The 14,999-nt window shown below is 43.2% G+C and overlaps 1 pseudogene; it reads left to right on the top strand.

Annotated features, from left to right (window-relative positions):
- LOC121288374 overlaps positions 1–14,999 on the top strand; it is a 102,586-nt pseudogene that overhangs the window by 4,152 nt on the left and 83,435 nt on the right.

Here is a 14,999-nt window from a genome sequence, read left to right as displayed (position 1 = left end):
TTCTTTCCTTGGCGTTCAAGCTCAATCCTTTGCATTACTTTCTCTGTCCACTTTTGCATTTATTCTTTTTCAAGTTCAAGCTGCTTCACCTGTAACTGAATTCTACCAACTCGACTGAATTGCTATCTAGATTAACTTTTCCTTCCTCTTAATTTCAAATGCGGTCCTATCACCTCAACTATGTCTGCTTCCTCAGCCCCTGCTTTTAAGTCTAATTTCAACTCTTCTGCTAATGCGATCAGCCTAACCTGGCTTAATTGTTGCAAATCACTCAGGATAAATCTTCCCTCTCTGGACAAGCCATAGCAATTGGTAAAACTGCTTTTCAATAAGTGTTGTAAAATTCACCATGAACATGTTATCAACCTTAACCTCCAAGCCCCAGCACTTGTATTTGTATATGGATTCGAAATCATGGATGAGTCTGCAATTTATCTTAATTCTGGACCAAATCCTCAAATTTTGGTATGGTACGATCTGGTTAGGCACCAGTAACTTTCTGTTTAATGTAGACAAAATGTTAAATCTCCAGGTACTTCCTAAGAGAATAAAGGTTTTAAACAAACCAAAATAAACTACTAGAAAATGTCAGGAAAGTATTACAATTTACAATATCTATCTCATATTCTAATATTTGGAATTAACATGCGGTAATGATGAAATAACAAGTGAGCTGTTGTGCAACACACCACACTACAAAATGAAAGGCAAATACGACCAAGACAGATCCCATGGATTCCTCAGCAACCCTCTAAAAGTTGCTCTGACTTGGACCTCCTCCTGGGTTCCCTTTCTCAGTCCCGGGACTCCCCTTGTTATAGCACCAAAACCGGTTCCCGTGATCGTTGTTTTCGTGCCATACATGATGACATCATAGTCCTTTAACTAAAACAAAACAAAACTAGAATGGAGCATGCACAGCCTGTCACCCTGCTGTGCTCCATGCACGCTCTGAACTCTTGGCCTGCTGAGAATTGGAGTCCTCGGCCTCCACCCTGCCCAAGGTAAGTTCCCATTTCTTAACAAAGGTAAATAGAAAAGAAGTGGAGGCAACTAAGAATGTTTTTTTTTAAACAGTGAGTTGCTATGACCTGGGATACATTGGTTGAAAGGATGATGGAAGCAGTAAGAATGGTTTAGCCACTGCTTCAGCAAACAATCTGCAACCATGTCCTGAAGTCATTAAATGCTAAACCTGTTTTAAAATGTTCAATATTATTTGCATTTTTGAGTGATGATATCTGTTATAGAGAATATTGGTGTTTGAATGAAAGATTATTTTGAGGAACTAATGTATAGGTGTGTATATTTGATTTAGTTCATAGGAACCAATTCATGTTTTGTTGTTTATAAGGATTGTAACCACTTCAATTCCGTTTGCAGTACAGTGTTTTAACTTACAGGTTGTTTAAACGTCTGGGAGTTCCAGGCCCAAGGCCACTGCCATTCATTGGAACATTTCATCATTACAGAAAGGTTTGTTTGTTTTCCCTTTCTCCACCATGTCAATAACTCCAGTTAGAACTTTGCCTTTTAGCAAACCATTCTGCTATAACTCTGTATCTTCCATTAACTGAGAGCTGAGAGAGATATCTCTGAAGTTCCTACTTATATTTGGGTAAGAGGAGACCAGGGTTCAAAATACACAGGGGGAGCAGGTGAATTAGCTCTCAAAACCACACAGTTGCCTGCGAAAAATTCAAGAGAGGTCGTCCCCTACAAGATTTCCTTGCGTTATGCCCCTTCATGGTGAACAATTTGAAAGCAGGAAAACAATGCAGGGACGATTGGGAGGACAGTGAGCATGGGAGAGATGGGGTCTTTGAGGAGCACTACCTCTGGTCACAGACTCTCTCTCTCCCATGTAGGCTGCTCCAGTTTCTCTTGTCACATTTCCCTCTCCCAATCTTCTTACTCCTCCAAGGACAAAATCTGTGATTGGAGGAACAGCAAGGATAGGAGGGAGGGAACTTGTGATTGGAGGAGCTGAAGCAGCAGAATGGGAAAGACAGGAGAGAGAGAGAGAGGCCAGTATGATGGCAAATCCGCTGCATGTAAAGCGGCTCTGGCTATGTCTGTGAGAGAGCAGGAAAACGTGAGAAAGAGGGGAGTGAGAGTTGGCGGAAGGAGATCTCTTGGGACAAGGGAGAGAGGAGTGGGCAACATAAAACTTGGCTCACTATCACAGTTACCGCTTCTTTTTTTATTTATGTATATGTTTTCCCAGCTTTAAAAAATATATTTATTTTTTCTTCTAAAGCCCTCATCCTGGGCCTGGCTTTCAAATTTACAAACTTCTGCAAGAACAAAAATAACCAAACAAAGAAGACAAAAACCACAAGGAACCATAGTTAAATTAAAGATCACCTTTTGTCCTCTCTGAAGAGGAGACCCAGTCTGAAATCCACAATTCTATCTGGTAGCTTGGAGCCATTTTGGAAAGTGTCTGAAAACTCAGTCCAAGATTTTTTTTAAAATGTAACCTTTAAAACAATTTACTAAAAATTTGTAATATCATAACTGTTCACTGTACCATAGTTAAAAGGGGAAATACACTAATTAATGGCAATGGATGTTTCAAGTGGGACCCTAATAGGTGAGAAATTTGTGGTCTCTGTGTTTTGTCGTGATTTGTAACCTGCCATACCAGTTCAGCTTGAGGTGGGCAGCATGCAAATTTGGTGTGCCCACCCCGATCTGACGCAGAATCTGGCTGAGCGGAACCTGTGTTGCTATCTTCTTACCATTGCCAGTAGCCTCTGCACTCAGCAGAAGACTGAGCAATGTTGTTCAGAAAGCGTGTGGCACAGTCAGCTTGCTCTTTTTAAAGTCAGGCTGTCCCTCTTAAAATAAAGCTGTATTAAAGAGTATCACTGCAATTTAAGTGATGCCAAAGTAAACAGCAGGATTCCAGAATGACAGATATGGAGGTGGGCAGAATGACATGAATACGCAGGGGGCCAGGAGGATCTGAAGGGCCCCTATCAGAAAGTCGGCATTTCCAAAAGTGCAACACTCTCTCAATACTGTACCAGGAGTGTCAACCTTGATTTTCCTGCTTAAGCCCTGGAAAGGGACTTGGACCTTGAACCTTGTAACTCAGAGATGAGAGTGCGACCAAGTGAAACCTATAAGAAGGCATGTAGGTGGTTGTGGTTGATGTGTTTGGTGTTCTGTGGTTTTTGTGGCATCACAAAAGAGTGGAATTGCACAGATCTCAACTGATTTAAGCCTTGTGCTCACTTGAGTGTTAAGATTTTCATAATTGGGTTTTTTGTTTGTTTATTTCGGGAGGGTTCCCCTACTCGGCTGCCCTGCAGGTTGGATGCTTTCTCTGCAGGAGGGAGTGGAGAGAACAATGCCTCCAGCAGGCAACTGAGATACAGTCAGGCAATATTCTGTTAGCCACAGTTAATGAATGACTCAATAAGACCAGGGTGAGGGGAAGGGATAGAAGGTTTAGCTCATGTCTGCCACTGCCTCATCCCATCTGCTGTTGAAACCCTCGTCCATGCCTTTGGCATCTCCAGACTTGTCTATTCCAATTATCCCCTGGCCGGCCTCCCAAATTCCACAATCCGTAAATTGAAGCTCATTCAAAACTCTACTACTTGTGTCCCAATTCATACTAAGTCTGTGATTCCAATCGCCCCTGTGCTTCTCAACCTCCAGTGGCTGCCAGCTCCTCAACATCTCACTTTTTAAAATTCATTCTCACGTTCAAAACCCCCCTTGCTCTTAACCTTCCCTATTTTTGTAACCTGTCTCAAACCTCAGGGAGTTTTTGTGTTCCTTGAGTCTTGATCTTATGTTCATCCCTGACTTTTTCTACCTTGCCATTGGCAGCAGCGCTGTTAGCCACATAGGCGCTATACTCTGGAATTCCCTCCTTAAATCTCTCTGTTTCTCCATCTTTTAAGATCCTCCTGACTACCTTTTCATCCTAATGTGTCCTTCTTCAGCTCAGTGTCCATTTTCTCTTTCTGATTATGGTGATGATGAATGATGTTAAAGAAATATCTTGCATTTATATAGCACCTTCCACAACCTCAGAACATCGCTTTACAGCAAATGAAGTCAGAAGTATAATCACTGTAATGTGGAAAATGCAACAGCCAATTTGCACATAGTAAACAGTAACATTATAATGACCAGATGTTTTAGTGATGTTAGTTGAGGGATAAATATTAGCCAGGACACCTGGGAGAACTCCCCTTCTCTTTGAAATAGTGCTGTGGGATCTTTATGTGTATGTGTGATGGCAGGACAGGGCCTTGGGTTCGTATTTCATCAGAAAGACACTAATTACCCAATCAAATGATACTCCCGTCTGACCACCTGAAATATTTGATGGGGTGAGGCTGCTCTACCTCCATGATAATCTCACCTGCTAGCTGGGCAGGCTGGGCTCTGTGAAGGATGGGCAAGGTAGATACCTGTGATCTTATGCATGCCTTAAGTGGGGTGGAGAGGGTAACTCGGGTAGAAGTGGGAGCAGTTGTAGGTTTATGGTGTCCTCTGTTTTCCGCTGGTATGAGTTGCTTCCTTCTCCCACTGGAGAAAGGAACTGTACATTTAACAGCATCTGCCCTTCTCTAATATAGGAGATTTGCTACCACAGAGTGGCTGAGGCAAATAGCACAGATGCAGTTAAGGGGTAGTTAGATAAACACATGAAGGATAAAGGAACAGAAAGATATGCTGATAGTATAGGAGGAGGCTCATGTGGAGGATTAACACTGGCCTGGACCAGTTACCCCAAATGTCCCATTTTCATCTTTGATAGTGCCTCTGTTGTGATTGATTCTTTTGAGGTCACACGAATGCATACGTGAAAGATGTGGTCTCTTGAAATAATTATTGTGGGGGTGGGAGGAGAACCAGCCTTTTTTAGTTAAACAATAAAACAGATTTAGTATTTATGTCTCCTAAATAACACACTCTAATATAATTTTCCTTCTGATGCCCCCACACACAGAAAGTAATTATTGTTCTACCTTTCTGTATTATGTGAATGCTTTTACTGATGATGTTTTCTTCCTGGCCAGGGTATGTTTGCATTCAATACAGAATGCTACAGGACGTATGGAAAGATGTGGGGGTGAGTGCATTGAATCAGCCAGGAATGGATATGAAGGTTTTCATTTTTAATCACTTCAAAAATGCATTTTACTCCTGTAATGTAAAATGTAGTTCAAGATGTGCTGTACAGATGATAAACATAGTTTAAAGACACAGATCATTCCCATCAGTCTTGATACTGATGCAATTATTACATTTCTAAGGATGGTATCTTTACATTGAGGAACACTGTGGGCTTGATTACCTTCACTTTTTATCATTGCACTAAATTTCTATTGAGTTCTGCAGTTTTCAGTGAGGGGTATTCATCAATACATTTGGTTCTTTTGCAGACATTCAAACTGAGAAATAGTCTCCAATGGTGCATTCACACTGAGCCTGAAATTCACCCTGTTTGGGCTTAGACACAGGTGGAGTGCTTCTCCATTCAATTAACTGGAATAATGGGATGAAGCCTCAATCTGCTGGGAATCGACGCATTCTGGCAGTGGCTTGGAGGTTTGGCTGAATCATCTGTCCATGCTCCCTACACCAAGGGAATGTGTCTGGGAGAACTTCCTAGTCTACCCCAGGAATTCCATCCATTGAAAACCAGCAAGAGTTTGGAGGAGGCCCCAGGAAACATTCCAATAGTTTCACAAAGATAACTGATCCTGGAGGTGATTTTGGTTAGGCTGGGAGCTTTAATTCCTCTTTGCCTTTGGCCCAGGATGGGCTTTGAGTAGGATGGGGTGGGGTTCAACAAATTCTCTTGTAGGAGGAGTGGGTCATCTGGTGACAGCTTTTATGAAGGCTGCCTGCCTCCATTGATCTTACATGTGTGTTTTTGGCTGGGTTATCTAGTCCTGAGCTATCCCAATGCTCTCCTGGCCACCTCATTCCACACCATCCCACCTATGCTCTTTCCTTTTTTCCCTACCTGCTTTCCGGTCCTTGGCTATGGCCTACTACTGTAGACTTATCAGGCAGCCTGTCAATCAGTCTTGCTGGGGAGCTGAAAGCTGGTGATTTGAAATATGTTCAGCAATTAATTTCTAGGGGCCTGCTGCAACTATGCTAATACTCTCTCCCTGCAATTTCACACTGGATCTGGGGTTCTGGCAATTCACAGACTTACAATCTGTTGCGGCACACCAGCAGTGCAGACCAATGGGAATTCACCCTCTGTAAGTTCAGCCAATGCCCTTTTAGCTTAATTATAAGCTGTGCATTATAAATTGGTTGTGAGGATCTGAACTGAAGCAGAGTGAACTCGCTCATCTTCATCCTGGTGTCAGGTGGGCACGAACTCCTGATTTGGGCTACACTTGTGCTGCAGCTGTAATGCTGAAGTGAGGTAAGAATGCTTCCTATTGATCAGGTTGTAGTGTAACTGTTTGGATTGTTCTACTGCAATTTGAGACATTGGCTAATGGTACAGTAAGGAAATGTCTATAAATGTTCCTGTGATATCATTATAGCTATAGAGACCTGGTTGTCAGGAGCACCCAAAATGGTTGCAGTAAGTCTAGTTTAGTGGGGTTTGCCCAGACCACTCCCGCAGGCTGAACTCCACACTTTATCTGTGACCCAGATTCACTTTCTAACACTTCTGTCTTTTCCTTTAGCACTTATGATGGGCGTCAGCCCATTCTCTCCCTCACGGATCCTGACCTGATTAAAGTCATCCTCATAAAAGAGTATTACACTTTGTTCACCAACAGGCGGGTAAGTATTGACCTGCACTGAGGGCTATTCCTTTTCTTGTGACTACAATAAGCCCTTGTTTTCTATATCTGATTGTTTAAACTTGCTTTGGTGGTTCAGCTAAAATATAACTTGATTCACATGTTTTCTCTATCTGGTGTTCTGATCTCATGACGTGCAGGGCAAGTGTCAGGCTTATCAAACAGAAGCTGCATGTGTGGGGGTAGGGGGGCCTCATAAGAAAACAAGTCCATAAGAAATAGGAGCAGAAATAGGCCATTGGCCCATTGAGTCACTTCTATCATTCAATAGGATCATGGCTGATCTGATTGTGGCCATCGCTCCACTTTCCTGCCTGTTCCTCATAACCCTTGACTCCTTTGTAGATCAAAAATCTGCTTTGGTTAGTCTCCTATCCCTCTAGGCTCACTCAAACTCCCAGTGGTTGCCCATCCAAGTTTGATCTTTGGAGGTTTGGCCTGACCCATGTTGAGGTAGAATAGAAGTTGTAACTCACCCCTACTTTATCAAACTTGTTGCCTTTATCATGCTCCCCTCACCTTGGAGTGTGGAGTGTGTAATTGTCTTAAATTCTGACAGGATTTCCACACCCCGATGATTTATTTTATATAGAAGAGAGATTTATTAACAGTAACTAAAAGGTACAGTATCCTATGAGAGAAGAACCCTGATCACTGATATTCTTGTAGGGTCCTGGGTTACAATATTCTTTTCAGGAGGGAAAACAGAGTGAAATGTTCACTTATAATTAACAGCCCGCTGTTGTAGGGAATTGTGGGAACCTTTGGGTTTGAAATGTCTAATTTAATTGATGACAATTCAGTGCTTTGAAGAAGAGTCATACGTACTTAAAATGTTAACTCTGTTTCTCTTTCCACAGATGCTGCCAAATCTGCTAAGTTTATCCAGCATTTTCAGTTTTTATCCCACTTTTTGTCTATGACCCTGTTAAGCTCTTCACCCTTGTGGACTTGTTCAACTCTCTTATTCTGAGTGAGAAAAATTCTCCTTATTTCCTTTTTTCTTTTTTTGAAACTTATTGCAAGATTTTGGATCAATGAACTCTAGTTGTTATTCCACTTTCTAGAGAAATTTCTTTTCATGTTTATTCTATCAAAACAATTCTTCATCTTGAAAACCCCCAGACTGCTACTGCTTAAGTTGCTCTGTTCCAAAGGGAACAGCCCTACCTTATCCAACTTCTCCTCACAACTGAAATGGACTTGTTTGGCTGGGCAGAAAAATGGCAAATAGAATTCAACCCAGAGAAGTGTGAGGTGATGCATTTGGGAAGGTCAAACAAGGCAAAGGGATACACAATACATGGAAGGACACTGAGAGGTGCAGAGGAAGTGAAGGACCTTGGAATGCACATCCATAGATCCTTGAAGGTATCAGGGCAGGTTGATAAGGTGGTTAAGAGGCCTATGGAATCCTTTCATTTATTAGCCAAGGCATAGAATATAAGGGCAGGGAGGTAATGTTGGATAAAAGCAAAAAGGTAATGTTGGAACTACGTAAAATATTAGTTAGGCCACAACTGGAGTACTGTGTGCAGCTCTGATCACCTCATTACAAAAAGGATGTAATTGCACTGGAGAGGGCATAAGAGGAGATTTACGAGGACTGGAAAATTGCAGCTATGAAGAAAGATTGGAGAGACTGGGGTTGTTTTTCTTGGAACAGAGGAGGCTGAGGGGAAATTTGAATGGGGTGTACAAGGTTGAGGGGCTTGGATAGAGTAGATGGGAAGGGCCTGTTTACTTTAACAGAGAGGTCAGTGACTAGGGGGCATAAAGTGACTGGTAGAAGAACTAGAGGGGAGATGGGGAAAAATCCAAGAGGATGGTAGGGGTCTGGAACTCACTGCCTGAAAGCGTAGTCGAGGCAGAAACCCTCAACTCATTTGAATGGTGCCCAGATATGCACCTGACATCCAGTAACCTCCAGGGCTACGGACCAAGTGCTGGAAAATGGGGTTATTTTTTTTTAGCTGGTGCAGACAGGACGGGCAGGGGGGCCTCCTTCTGTGCTGTAAACTTTTCTCCATTTTCAGAACTTTCTAAGTATCTGAAAGGGAGGAATGCGTAAGGGATGTGGGGAGAGGGCATGCGAATGGCAGTACGTGAATTGCTCCTTAGAAGAGCCAGCACACAAACCAAGGGCTTAATTTTGAGGCCCTTCGCAGAGGGGGCAGGGCCGTAAAATGCAGTGAGCTGTTCAAAAGTCCATTGACTTTGACGGGACTGGAAAATCCTGCTGGTGAGAGGTACCCTAGATTTCTGCCCAAAGGGCCGCCTTCTGTGTTGTAATGCATCTATGAAGTGGGCCAGATGTGCAACCCAAGTTGGGCCTCAGGCTGCATTGGAATAATTCTGGTGAGCTGCCAATAACGGTTTGCTGGATATCAATTTGTGTCACCTGCAGCTCCAGGAGTGATTTTTGGTGGTTTGGCAGGGGGGAAGCAGGAGAAAGATGGGCTGGAAATGTTGAAGTGGAGTAAGAAGAGGCACTCATGTGCCTTTTGGCTCTGCATTAACATAAATTGCAACAACCTATTTGTTGTCACCCGAGCTTGGGAATCTCTGGTTAGTCCACATAAGGAACCAAAGAACTGACATCCAGTACATGTGAATCAGGAATGCGCATTTTCCAGAATTACTCGTGAAATGGGGATTAGTTCCTTTTTAATGTATGCAAAGCTTGTTTTAGGGGCCATCCAGAAAGCCTAAGGATCCTCTTACCCAATATCAGGCGGCACTTGCTTAGCAATAACCTGCTCTCTGATGCCCAGTTTGGGTTCCGCCAGGGCCACTCAGCTCCTGACCTCATTACGGCCTTGGTTCAAACATGGACAAAAGAACTGAACTCCCAAGGTGAGGCCAGAGTGACTGCCTTTGACATCAAGGCAGCATTTAACAGAGTGTGGCATCAAGGAGCCCTAGCACAACTGGAGTCAACGGGAATCGGGGAAAACTCTCCACTGGTTGGAGTCATACCAAGCACAAAGGAGGATGGTTGAGGTTGTTGGAGGTCAATCATCTCAGCTCCAGGACATCACTGCAGGAGTTCCTCAGGATAGTGTCCTCAGCCCAACTATCTTCAGCTGCTTCAACAATGACCTTCCTTCCATCATAAGGTCAGAAGTGGGGATGTTTGCTGATGATTATTCAATGTTCAGCAGCATTCACGACTCCTCAGATACTGAAACAGTTTATGTCCAAATTCAGCAAAACTTGGACAATATCCAAGCTTGGGCTGACAAGTGGCAAGTAACATTCACACCACACAAGTGTCAGGCAATGACCATCTCCAACAAGAGAGAATCCTACCATCACCCCTTGATGCTTAATGGCATTACCATGACTAAATCCCCCACTATCAACATCCTGGGGCTTACCATTGACCAGAAACTGAACTGGACTAGCCATATAAATACTGTGGCTACAAGAGCAGGTCTGAGGCTAGGAATAGTGTGACAAGTAACCCACCTCCTGACTCCCCAAAGCCTGTCCGCCATCTACAAGGCACAAGTCAGGAGTGTGATGGAATACTCCCCACTTGCCTGGTTGAGTGCAGCTCCCACAACACTTAAGAAACTTGACACCATCCAGGACGAAGCAGCCTGCTTGATTGGCATCACATCCACAAACATTGCCTCCCTTCACCACCGATGCACAGGAGCAGCAGTGTGAACCATCTACAAGATGCACTGCAGGAATTCACTCAGGCTCCTTCGACAGCACCTTCCAAACCCACGACCACTACCATCTAGAAGGGCAAGGGCAGCAGATAGATGGGAACACCACCACCTAGAAGTTCCTCTCCAAATCACTTACCATCCTGACCTGGAAATATACCACCATCCCTTCACTCTGTAAATTGATTGGAATTCAAATAATATCTACATTGAGAAGCCTATAGAGTCACTGGAGAAAGTACAAATAGCATGGCCATTGCTTCTTTTGCCATTCACCTTTAAATCAGTGTCCTCTGGTTCTCGGTCATTCTATCAATGGGAACAGTTTCTCCCCATCTACTCTGTCCAGACCCTTCATGGTTTTGAATATCTCTATCATCATCTCTCAACCTTCTCTTCAAGGAGAACAGCTCCAGCTCCCCTAATCTATTTACAAAACTGAAGTCCCTCATCCCTGGACCCATTCTCATGAATCTTCTCTGTACTGACTCTAATGCCTTCACACTCTTCCGAAAATGTGATGCCCAGAATTGGACTCCATTTGAGGCTGAACCAGCAGTTTTTACAGGTTGATCAGAATTTCTTTGTTTGTGTACCTGTGACCCTATTAATAAACCCCAGGATCCTGTATGCTTTATTAACTGCTTTAAACCTGCCCTACCAGCTACAATTATTTCTGCACATATATCCCCAGATCCCCCTGCTCCTGTAGAATTGTATCCTTTATTTTATATTGCGTCTCCCCATTCGTCCTGCCAAAATGAATCACTTCACACATCTCTGCATTAAATTTCATATGCCACTTTTTTGCCTGCCCACTCTGCCAACTTGTCCATGTTCTTTACAAGCATAACGCTATGCTCCTTGCAGATCAACATCTCCAAATCTTGTCAATTGCATTTTTAAAAATTGAGCCTTGTATACCCAAATCTAAGTCATTAAAGTAGAGCAGGGGTCCTAACACCAACCCCTGGGGAACCTACTATAAACCTTCCTCCGATTCAACACTATTGTTTCCTGTCGCTCAACCGTTCGTATCCATGGTGCTATTGTCCCTTTTATTCCATGAACTCTAACTCTGCTCACATGTCTCTGTGGCACTTTATCTAATGCCTTTGGAAGTCCATGTACACCACATCAATTACATTACACTCATCCACCCTCTCTGTTGCCTCATCAAAATAAAAGTCAATCAAGTTAGTTAAATACAATTTCCTTCAACAAATCACTGCTGACTTTCCTTTAATTAATCCAAATTTGTCCAAGTTACTGTTAATTTTGTTCCATTTTTTTCATTTCCTAAAGCTTTCCCACCACTAAGGTTAAACTGACTGTTCTGTAGTTATTGGGCTTATCCTTATACCCTTTTTAATCAAGGGTGCAACATTTGCAATTCTCCAGTCCTCTGGCACCATTGCTGTTTCTAAGGAGTTTTGGAAGATTATGGCTAATGCCACCACAATTTCCACTCTTGCTTCCCTCCAGTATCCTTGGACACATCCCATCCAACACATTCTACTTATTAATTTTTCAACTTATGAAGTGCCTCAACTGCCTCCTATTCCACCATGACTTGGGCAGCATCTTCTTTGTTAAAGACAGATGCATAATACTCATTTAGTACCCCAGCCATGCCCCCGCTTTCCTGTGTAGGTTCCTTTTTATGTCCCTAATTGACTCCACTCCTTTTTCCAACTTTTTATTATTTATATGCATATAGAAGACTTTGGAATTCTTTTATGTTAGCTACCAATCTCTTCTCATACTCTCTGCTTTTCTGATTTTATTTTTTCCAATTCCATCTGAATCTTCCATTTGAGTCTGATTCTCAATTGTATTATCCACCTGACATCTGCCATTAACACTCTTTTTCTGTTTCACCTTATTCTCTATCTGTTTTGTCATCCAGGGAGCTCTGGATTTGTTTGCTCTACCTTTCCCCCTTGTGGGAACGTACCTCAACTGAACCTGATCTATCTCCTCTTTAAGACTGTCCATTATTCATTGATAGCTTGCCTGTCAATCTTGGATTCCAATTTACCTGGACGAGATCTGTTCTCACCTTAATGAAGTTGGCCCTGCCCCCCGTTAATTATTCTTACTCTGGATTGCTTCTTGTCCTTTACCATAGTAACCTAACCTTTATGATACAATGTTCACTGTGCCCTAAATGTGCTGCTTGATCCACTTGGCCCACCTCATTCCCAAGAACCAGATTCAACAATGCCACCTTTCTTGTTGGACTGGGAGAGGAGGCTCCACAAATATCCCCATCTCCAATGATGGGGGAGCCTAGCACGTCAGTACAAAAGATAAGTCTGAAGTATTTGATGCAATCTTCAGCCAGAAATGCTGAGTGGATGATCCATCTCGGCCTCCTCCAAAGGTCCCCAGCATCACAGTTGCCAGTCTTCAACCAATTCAATTCACTCCATTTGATATCAAGAAAAGGCTGAAGGCACTAGATAGTGCAAAGGCTCTGGGCCCTGACAATATCCCTGCAATGGAACAGGCCAGCTCGGGAGTGCAGGATGTGGGCTCACAACCTGAACAGCCCTCACCCTGAAAAAGCACTTTTGAACTTGGACAGTCCAGGAATGAGGTCGGGAATCCTGGAACCGGGACCCACCTGCCATTTTAAAGGGTTCCTGAGCCTTCCCAACTCGGTGAACATCCAGGCCAATGTTTTCATTTGCAGGAGAGAGCAATAGGAATATCTATAAGTGTGATAGTCACCAATAAATACAATTAATAACTCAGGAGGATTGTCATTATCCAGAATCCTGGGAGTGTGGAACTCGGTGTATAGTGGAGGCAACTGACATAGATACATTAAAAGAGAAACTAGATAAACCCATAAGGAAGAATGGAGTAGAATGATATGCTGATCGAGTTGGATTAAATAGGATGGGAGGAGGCAAAAGCACTGGCATAGATACGTTGGGTTGAATGGCCTGTTTCTGTGCTGTACATTCTACCTAATGGTTTAACTATGTCTCAGCTGTCAAGTGGCAAAAGTTTTCTTTCTCCCAGTTGTAAGCAATTGTAACAAATACATTTCTCTTCTCTCCTGTCAGTATCTTTGGAGCGTACAGCTTGGATGTGGTCACCAGCACTGCATTCAGTGTGGACGTCGACTCCATCAACAACCCCAACAACCTGTTTATCAGCAATATCAAAAAAACTAATAAAATTCAGCTTCTTCAACCCTATATTTATCTTGGCCTGTAAGTTTCCTTTTGATTATGGAGATGTCCTGTTGTTTGCGTTGTTTACTCCAGGTGCCCTGTTTCCCTGGTATTAGCAGTTGGCGCTTCCAGCTGCTTAGTGGACAAGTCTCTATGGGAAAAAGGATATGGGGCAAGTCTAACAGCTGACTTCATTAGATGTCCTGCTATATCTAAGTCTGAGGGGCTTTTCTCCAAAATTTGCTCAAACTGGATAAAGAGTTTCTCAGTTCCAGTTATAACCACCCATACACCTGAGCATGATGGGAACAGGATCTGAGAGGGCGTGGTTTGAGCAGAAACCATATCCATTTTCTATTTAACATTGGTGAAATATTGTAATATTCCTGGCAGACAATAATCATCTCCAATAAGGGAGTGTCTAAACCATCTGTCCTTGACATTCAATGGCATTACCATTGCTGAATTTCCCCCATCATCAACATTCTGGCAGTTACTGTTGATCAGAAACCTGACTGCACCAACTACACAAATACTGTGGCTAAAATAATAGGGCAGAGGCTGGGAAACCTGTGGTCACTTGTCTCCTGACTCCCCAAAGCCTGTCCATCATCTACAAAGTCACAAGTCAGGAGTGCGATGGAACACTCTCCAAGGGCCTGGATGGGTGCAGCTCCAATAACACTCAAGAAACATGACACCATCCAAGACTAAGCACCCTGCTTGATTCGCACCCTACCATTTATCCTCTTCCACCACTGGCACACAGTGGCAGCAGTGTGTACCATATACAAGATGCACTGCAGCAACTTGTCAGGACTCCTTTGACAGCACTACTGTGAGCTCTGCCATCTAAATGGACATGGACAGCAGATGCATGGGAACACCACTACCTGCAAGTTCCCCTATAAGCCACACACCATTCTGGAACTATATCGCAGTACCTTCACCATCACTGGGTTTAACTCCTGGAACTCCCTCCCTAACAGTATTGTGAGTGTACCTACACCTCATGGACTGCAGTGATTCAGGTAGGTGGCTTACCAGCACTCTCTCGAGACCGTTGTGACTGGGCATTGTTTGCTGGCCTTGCTATCAATGCCCACATCTCATGATTGATATAAAAAAAAAAGCAGAGCAAGGTGCAGGACCTTGGGAAAAGATCAGGCTAGTGGGAATAGCCCTGGCCTGATCTTTCAAAGAGCTGACACAACTTGGTGAAGTGTGCTCATCCTATGATGTAAACTTCAATGTCTTGGGAAGAGGGGAGATAAAATGGAAATGTTATCATGAGCAAGATCTGTAGAAGTTCAGGATCGGTC

Source organism: Carcharodon carcharias, chromosome 15, assembly GCF_017639515.1.
Source record: "Carcharodon carcharias isolate sCarCar2 chromosome 15, sCarCar2.pri, whole genome shotgun sequence".
Taxonomy (NCBI): domain Eukaryota; kingdom Metazoa; phylum Chordata; class Chondrichthyes; order Lamniformes; family Lamnidae; genus Carcharodon; species Carcharodon carcharias.
This window is presented reverse-complemented; position numbering and strand designations above follow the sequence as displayed.